General features: G+C 35.6%; 1 pseudogene; it reads left to right on the forward strand.

The window, feature by feature from the left end:
• Nucleotides 1-6418: 6418 nt before the first annotated feature.
• The window catches only part of LOC105289210, a 13131-nt pseudogene continuing 11790 nt past the window's right edge, over nucleotides 6419-7759 (forward strand).

Raw genomic sequence — 7759 nt, forward strand, 5'->3', positions numbered from 1 at the left:
TGCCAAGACTATAAAAATAATTTAAGGAGGATATGGGACACTATTAAGGCTCAAAATATTCATCTGATCGGCGTAACTGAAGAAAATCAAGATGTTGAACAGCTGTTTGAAGAAATAATGAAGGAAATCTTCACTAACATGATGAAGAAAATGGACATAAAACTCTAGGAAGCTCAGAGAATTCCAAAAATCAGGAATCTAAAGAGGCCCACACCAAGACACATAACAATTAAAATGCCGAAGTTTAAATATAAAGAAAAAATATTAAAAGCAGCAAGAGAAAAACAAATTATTACATATAAGGGAACATCTATATGACTGGCAGCTGATTTCTCAAAAGAAACTATTCAAGACAGAAGGGCTTGGCAAAAAATATTCAAAAGAGTGAAAATCCAGGATATACAACCAAGAATAATTTATTCAGGAAAGCTATCATTTAGAGTTGAAGGACAGATAAAGAGTTTCCCAGACAAAAAAAAAAAGCTAAAGGAATTTATCACTACCAAGCCAATATTACAAGGAATGTTGGAGGGACTTCCTTAAGAAGAAAAAACATGTATCAAAAACAGGAATAAAGAATGGTAACAACTACATTCCTATCAATATCACCTTAAATGGAAAAGAATTAAATGCTCCAACCGAAAGATAGAGTAGCTGAAAGGAAAAGAAAACAAGATCCCTACATATGAAAAGCAAGGAGATGGAAAAAGATATTGCTTTGATGGTCCTAGAAGATATTTCAATCAGACAGAGAAAGATAAATACTATATGACTTCACCTATATGCAGAATCTAAGAAATAAAAAGAACAAACTAATCAAAAACAGACTCACAAATATAGTGACCAATTTGGTGTTGGATAGAGGGAAGGGGAGTTTGGGGACTGGGAGAATGGGGTGAAGGGCTAAAGAAGTAAAAATTAGTAGCTGATGGATGGTCATGGGGATGCGGAACACGGCATAGGAATGCAGTTAGCATTAACACGTTGGCTAGGTGGAGGGTCAGGGAAGGGAGAGTGCAATGGGGGGGATCGTTTTATGAACTACATAGATGTCTAACCAATGTAATATACACTTGAAACTAAATAAAAATAAATAAAAAATAAAATAAATAAAAAATATTTGTTGGCCATTTGTATTACCTCTAGGGAGATATCTGTTCGGATCCTTTGCTCATGTTTTGATTGGATCATTTGTTTTTTTGTTGTTATTGAGTTGAGTTCTTTGTATATTTTAGATATTAGGCCCTTATCTAAAGTGTTGTTTGCAAATATATTTTCCCATTTGGATGGTTGTCTCTTTCCCTTGTTGACAATTTCTTTTGCTGAGCAGAAGATTTTAGTTTCATGTCATCCCACTCATTTATTTTAGCTTTTACTTCCTTTGCTTTTGAGGCCAAATTCATAAAATCCTCTTTAAGTACAAGGTCCTTGAGTTAAGTTCCTATGTTTTCTTCTATGCATTTTATTGTTTCAGGTCTTATATTCAGATCCTTAATCCATTTTGAGTTAATTTTGGTGTGCGGTGATAGACAACAATCTAGTTTCATTCTTTTGCAGGTGGCTTTTCAGTTCTCCCAGCGCCATTTATTGAAGAGGCTTTCCTTTCTCCACTGTATGTTTTTGGCTTCTTTGTCAAAAATTATTTGCCCATATAAATATCAGTTTACTTCTGGACTCTTGATTCTGTCCAACTGGTCCATGTGTCTGCTTTGCTGCCAATACCATGCCGTTTTGATTACTGTCACTTTGTAATATAATTTGAAGTTGAGCAGAGTGATGCCTCCAGCCTCGTTCTTTTTTCTCAGGCTGGCTTTGGCAATGCGGGGTCTTTTGTGCTTCTATACAAATCTGGTGATTTTTTATTCTATTTCTTTAAAAAATGCCAATGCGATTTTGATGGGGATTGCATTAAATCTGTATACTTTAGGTAATATGGTCATTTTTACTATGTTGATTCTTCTAATCCAAGAACACAAAATATCTTTCCATTTCTTTGTATCTTCTTTGATTTTTTTGAATAGGGTCTTGTAGTTTTCATTATGTAGGTCCTTCACATGTTTCATTAGATTTATTCCTACGTATTTTATTCTTTTTGTTGCAATTCCACAAGGAATTTTGAATAGCAGTGGCAGTAGTGGATAGCCTTGCCTTGTTCTTGACCTTATAGGGAAGGTTTTTAGTTTTTCACCATTAAGTATAATGTTGGCTGCGGGTTTGTTATATATGGCCTTTATTATGTTAAGGTATTTTCCTTCTATACCAACTTTGTTAAATGTTTTGATCATAAATGGGTGCTGTACCCTGTCGAAGGCTGCATCTATTGATATGATCATATGATTCTTATTTTTTAATTTGTTTAGGTGGTATATCACATTAATCGATTTGTTTAGGTGGTGTATCACATTAATGGATTTGTCTAACCAGCCCTGTGCCCCTGAGAAGAAGCCCGCTTGTACCTGATGTATGATCTTTTTAATACGTTGCTGTATTCAGATCACTAGAATCTTACTGAGAATTTTGCATAGGTGTTCATGAGAGTTATTAGTCTGTGGTTTTCTTTTTTGCGTTATCTTTTCCAGATTTTGGTATCACAGTAATATTGGCCTCATAAAATGTGTTGAGAAGTATTGCCTCCTCTTCAATTTTTTGGAAGAGCTTGAGGGGAGTGGGTATTAAATTTTCTTTGAATGTTTGGTAGAATTCACTGGTAAAACCATCTGTTCCTGGACTTTTATTTTTGGGTAGGTTTTTGATGATTGTTTCAATTTCCATACTGCTGATTGGTCTATTTAGATTTTCCAGTACTTCTTGATGCAGTCTAGGAAGATTGTATCTTTCTAAGTACTGGTCCATTTCTTCTAAGTTATTAAATTTGGTGTTATATATATTTTCATAGTATTCTTGTATGATCCTTTGTATTTCTGCAATATCAATAGTAATTTCCCCCTCTTTAATCCCTGATTTTATTTATTTGTGTCCTTTCTCTTTTTTCTTTAGTGAGTCTAGCCAAGAGTTTGTCAATTTTATTAACCTTCTCAAAGAACCAGCTCTTTGTTACATTTATTTTATCTTTTCTTTTGTTTGTTTTCAATATCATTTCTTTCTGCTCTAATTTTGATTATTTCTTTCCTTCTGTGGACTTTAGGCTTCATTCATTCTTCCTTTTCTAGTTTTTTAAGATAAAGCATTAGGTTGTTTGTTTGGGTTCATTCTTGTTTTTGGAGGTAGGCCTGTAATGATATGAATTTTCCTCTTATGACCGCTTTTGCCATGTCCCAAAAGTTTTGATATGTTGTACTATCATTATTATTCATTTCTATGTATCTCTTGATCTCTCTTTTTATTTCTTCTCTAAGCCAGTTATTCTTCAGTAGCATGTTGTTTAATCTCCATGTGTTTGTGGTTCTTCTTGATTTCTTTTTGTAGTTGATCTCTAGTTTCAAAGCATTATGATCAGAGAATACGGTTGGTATGATTTCAATTCTCTTATATTTGTTGAGGCTATCTCCATGTCCCAGTATGTGGTCGATCCTTCAGAATGCTCCACGTGCACTAGAGAAGAATGTATAAGCAGCTGTTTTGGGATGTAAGGCCCTGTATATGTCAATTATGTCTGGTTGGTCTAATGTGTCATTTAAGGATGTTATTTCCTTATTGATTTTCTGTTTGGATGATCTGTCCCTATCTGACAGTGGAGTATTTAGGTCCCCTACTATAATAGTGTTTTGGTCTATTTCTCCCTTTATTTCTGTTAGCAATTGCTTTACATATTTCAGGGCTCCCTGATTGGGAGCATAGGTATTAATAAGTGTTATGTCTTCTTGGTGCATGATGCCCTTTATCATTATGAAGTGTCCTTCAGTATCTTTACCTTTTTTATTTTGAAGTCTATTTCATCTGATATTAGTACTTCTATTCCCACTTTTCTCTGAATGCCATTTGTTCGAAATATCATTTTCCACCCTTTCACTTGGAGTTTCTATTTGTCTTTGGAGCTGAGATGTGTCTCCTGGAGGCAGCATGTGGTTGGGTTTTGTTTTTTGATCCGTTCTGCAACTCTGTGTCTTTTTATTGTTGAGTTCAGTCCATTTACATTTAGGGTGATTATTGAAATATGAGGTGTTCTTATAGCCATTTTGTCTTTTGCTTTCTGGTAGCTCAGTGTTTCCATTGCTTCCTTGTCCTTGTGTTTCTGTTTTCTTTATTTTGGTTGGCTTTTGTGGGTTTTCCCTCTGGCTCTTCTTGTTTCATGTTATATACTTCAATTTTGAATATTCTGTGTTCGGTTTCCATTATAAATATGTAAAGGATAATTATAACATATATAATTAATATATAATTAATATATAGCATATATATATATACATATATATGTATATATACATATACAGTTGTCCATTTTCTTCTGCATGTGTCTTATTTCCATTCCCCATTGTGAATTTGGATCTTTGAATCCTCCCCTTTTTGGTCATTGTTGTCTCAGTTGTCCCTATGTATACTGAACGTTCATTACTATCTTGCCATAGCAATTCTCTTCTTATTATTTAAGCTTATAATGCCCTGTTCCTAGTAAGCGTTACACTACTCAGCTTCTATTTGCCTCATAGTCACTTTACTCCTAATCATGCTTTCTTTTTTGTTCTTTTGTTTTCAGTAAGCTGATCTCTTTCAGTATTTCCTGTAGAGCTAGCCTCATAGTGGAGAATTCCCTCAATTTTTGTATGTCTGGAAATGTCTTAATTTTGCTTTCATATCTAAAAGAGAACTTAGCAGGATACATTATTCTAGGCTGGTAGTTCCTTTCACTTAATAGTTAAATATTTGATTCCATTCTTTTCTGGCTTCTAAGGTTTTCACTGAGAATTCCGAGAACAATCTAATGGATTTTCCTTTATAGGTTACCATTTTCCTTTCACTGGCTGCATTGAGAATTCTTTCTTTGTTATTAATTTTGATAATTTTAATATAATATGCCTCGGAGAATGCCTTTTTGGGTTGAGATAATTAGGCATTCTGTTGACTTCTTGAATTCCAAGCTCCAGCTCATTCCTTAGATTTAGGAGATTCTCATCAACTATTTGTCTGAAAATGCTTTCTAATCCCTGCTCCTTTTACTCCCCTTCAAGAATACTCATTATTCTTATATTTCCTCTCCTGATGGTATCAGCTAGATCTTGTATTTCTCTTTCATTATTTTTCATTCTTTGGTTTCTCTCTTCTTCTGAATTATTTCTATATTTCTGTCTTCAATATTATTGATCCTTTCCTCCATTTGGTCAACTATTTCCCAAGCTTGCTATTTCATTTTTCAACTCTTGCAGTATGTTCATCTCCTGAAGATCTATTCTGTTCTTCTTGAGGGTTTTAGTCTCCTTGCTCTGTTCATCTAGTTTTTTTTCAATTTCTGAAATTGTTGATATGACTCGTTTCAGAACTCACTGAGATTTTCAGAAGTATCATCCTGAATTCTCTGTCATTTAATTTGCATATTTCTGTTTGTAAGCTTATTTCCTGGAGATTTTTCTCTTTCTTTCTGAGATACCTTGTCACCTTTGTTGTTCATTGTGTTCAGTGAACTATTTCTCAGCCTGGGTATTAATGGAAATGTATTTTGCTTTTTTCCAGAAAAAAAGATTTATTATATAAAGGTCTTGCTTTAGCCTGTTGCAAAAAAGGCATTTTTCTTTTGGTTTCCAGTAGGTGGCGTCTAAGCCCCTTGGTTCCTTGCTTTAGATAAAGCCTTAAAAATGTCTTTTTATTTTCTTATAGATATTTAATCACACTCTCTACCCTCAATCTCAGTCCCTGTCAGTGTTAGCAACAATTTCGGTAGAGTTTGCTCAAATTCCCCTGGGGCTCCATGGTGTTCAGTGTCAGAGGGTATGGGGGAGGGGCTCTCGGAATTGGGTATCAGGGGCTGTGGCTCAGCCTCGGTTTTGCAGATATGGACATTAAAAAACAACTGTTGTTTCTCTGCCATCTCACTTCTCTGTTTTCTGCCCTGATGACTGGGTCCTGCCACCAGCTGCATGGAACTCACAACTCTCCCAGGCAAGGCTGTTCAGGGAACTTGCCGCTTCTTCTCCCTTCCCTCCTCTTCTATAGGTAGCTCCAGTGGCTGCAAGAGGCAGCTTCTTTATTTCTTCCAGTCCACCGCCTAACACCCAGAGTTCTGACCTGTGGTCGTTCTTATGCACAGATCCCATGCTCAGACATTCTGGTGTGCAGTTTGGTGTTTTTTGTTGTTGTTGTTCAATTTTAGATGTTCAGCTTATTGTTGTTTCAAGGAGAGAGATCTAGGGATGTCTCTCCCTCCGCCATTTTTAGAAAAACAAACAAACAAACAAACAAAAACGGCCCTTTCTATCTTGTTGCTGCAGCAGATATGGCTTTCCAACTGTGGAAATCATGGTCCAAAATGGCCACTGAATCTTCCACAATATCTACAGTCTCAGCAGCAGGTATGAAGATGGGGAAAGTGGACCAGTGCCTCGCTTAGAGAAAATGTTCTAGAAACTTCATGTACCATTACTTTTAGATGCCATAATTTTTATTTATATGTACCATTATTTTTAGATCCTGTATTTAGAACATCTAGCTGCAAGAGTTAGTGGAAGAAGAAATCATTATTTCAAATAGCCTTGCATCCAACTAAAAGGAAGGAAATGCAGGGAAACTGTTTATTGATACTGAACTACAATGATAACAAGTACTGGCAAAGGTGTGGAGAAATAGACTTTAAAAAAATTGTGGTAGGAGTGTAAATTAGTGCAGTTTCTATATAAAAAAATTTGGCAATATGCATCAAACACTTAAAACATGACCCTAACACTTTAAGGAAGTGGTCCCGATAAAAAAATATGTGCCTTTACTTGCCACAGACCACTTACTCACCCTATCGCTGACCTGCAGAAATTCTTTGATTACACAAAGTCCTTTGCCAGGTTAGGCCAGTGTCCAAGGGACTGGCTCCTCATCTCACTGGGTCTTATACCAAAGATGTAAAACTTGGTGCAGATACCAAGGCTTAATGCTTCAAGCTGTAGGTAGATCTTTTATCTGATGCTGTAGCCATTACTGTGAGGCCAAAGGAAAGAACAGTGATTTTTGAACAGAGTTGAGGAAGTCCCAAAGTAACAAAAGAAGGTGTGACTCTTGCAAAGTCCATTGACTTAAAAGATAAATATAAAATATTGCTGCTAAACTTGTTCAAGATGTCAATAATACAAATGAAGAGGTTGAGGATGGCACCTCAACTGCTATTGTACTGACACCCTCATTTTCCAAGGAAGGCTTTGAGAAAATTAGCAAAGGTGCTAATTCAGTGGAAATCAGGAGAGATTTGATGTTAGCTGTTGATGCTGAACTTAAGAAGCAGTCTAAACCACTGAAGAAATTGCTCGGGTTGCTACAATATCGGCAAACGGAGACGAAAAAAATGGCAACATCATTCCTGATGCAATGGAAAAGGTTAGAAGAAAGGGAGTCATCACATTAAAATATGGAAAACACTGAATGATGAATTAGAAATTATTGAAGGCATGAAGTTTGATCAAGGTTTTAGTTCTCCATATTTTATTAATACATTGAAAAGTCGGAAATGTGAATTCCAAGATGCCTATGTTCTATTGAGTGAAAAGAAAATTTCTAGTATCCATTCCATTGTACCTGCTCTTCAAATTGCCAATGCTCACGGTAAGCCCTTGGTCATAGCTGTTGAAGATGTTGATGGAGAAACTCTAAATACACTCATTTTGAG

Source organism: Pteropus vampyrus, unplaced genomic scaffold (genome assembly GCF_000151845.1).
Source record: "Pteropus vampyrus isolate Shadow unplaced genomic scaffold, Pvam_2.0 Scaffold1, whole genome shotgun sequence".
Classification (NCBI taxonomy): Eukaryota; Metazoa; Chordata; class Mammalia; order Chiroptera; family Pteropodidae; genus Pteropus; species Pteropus vampyrus.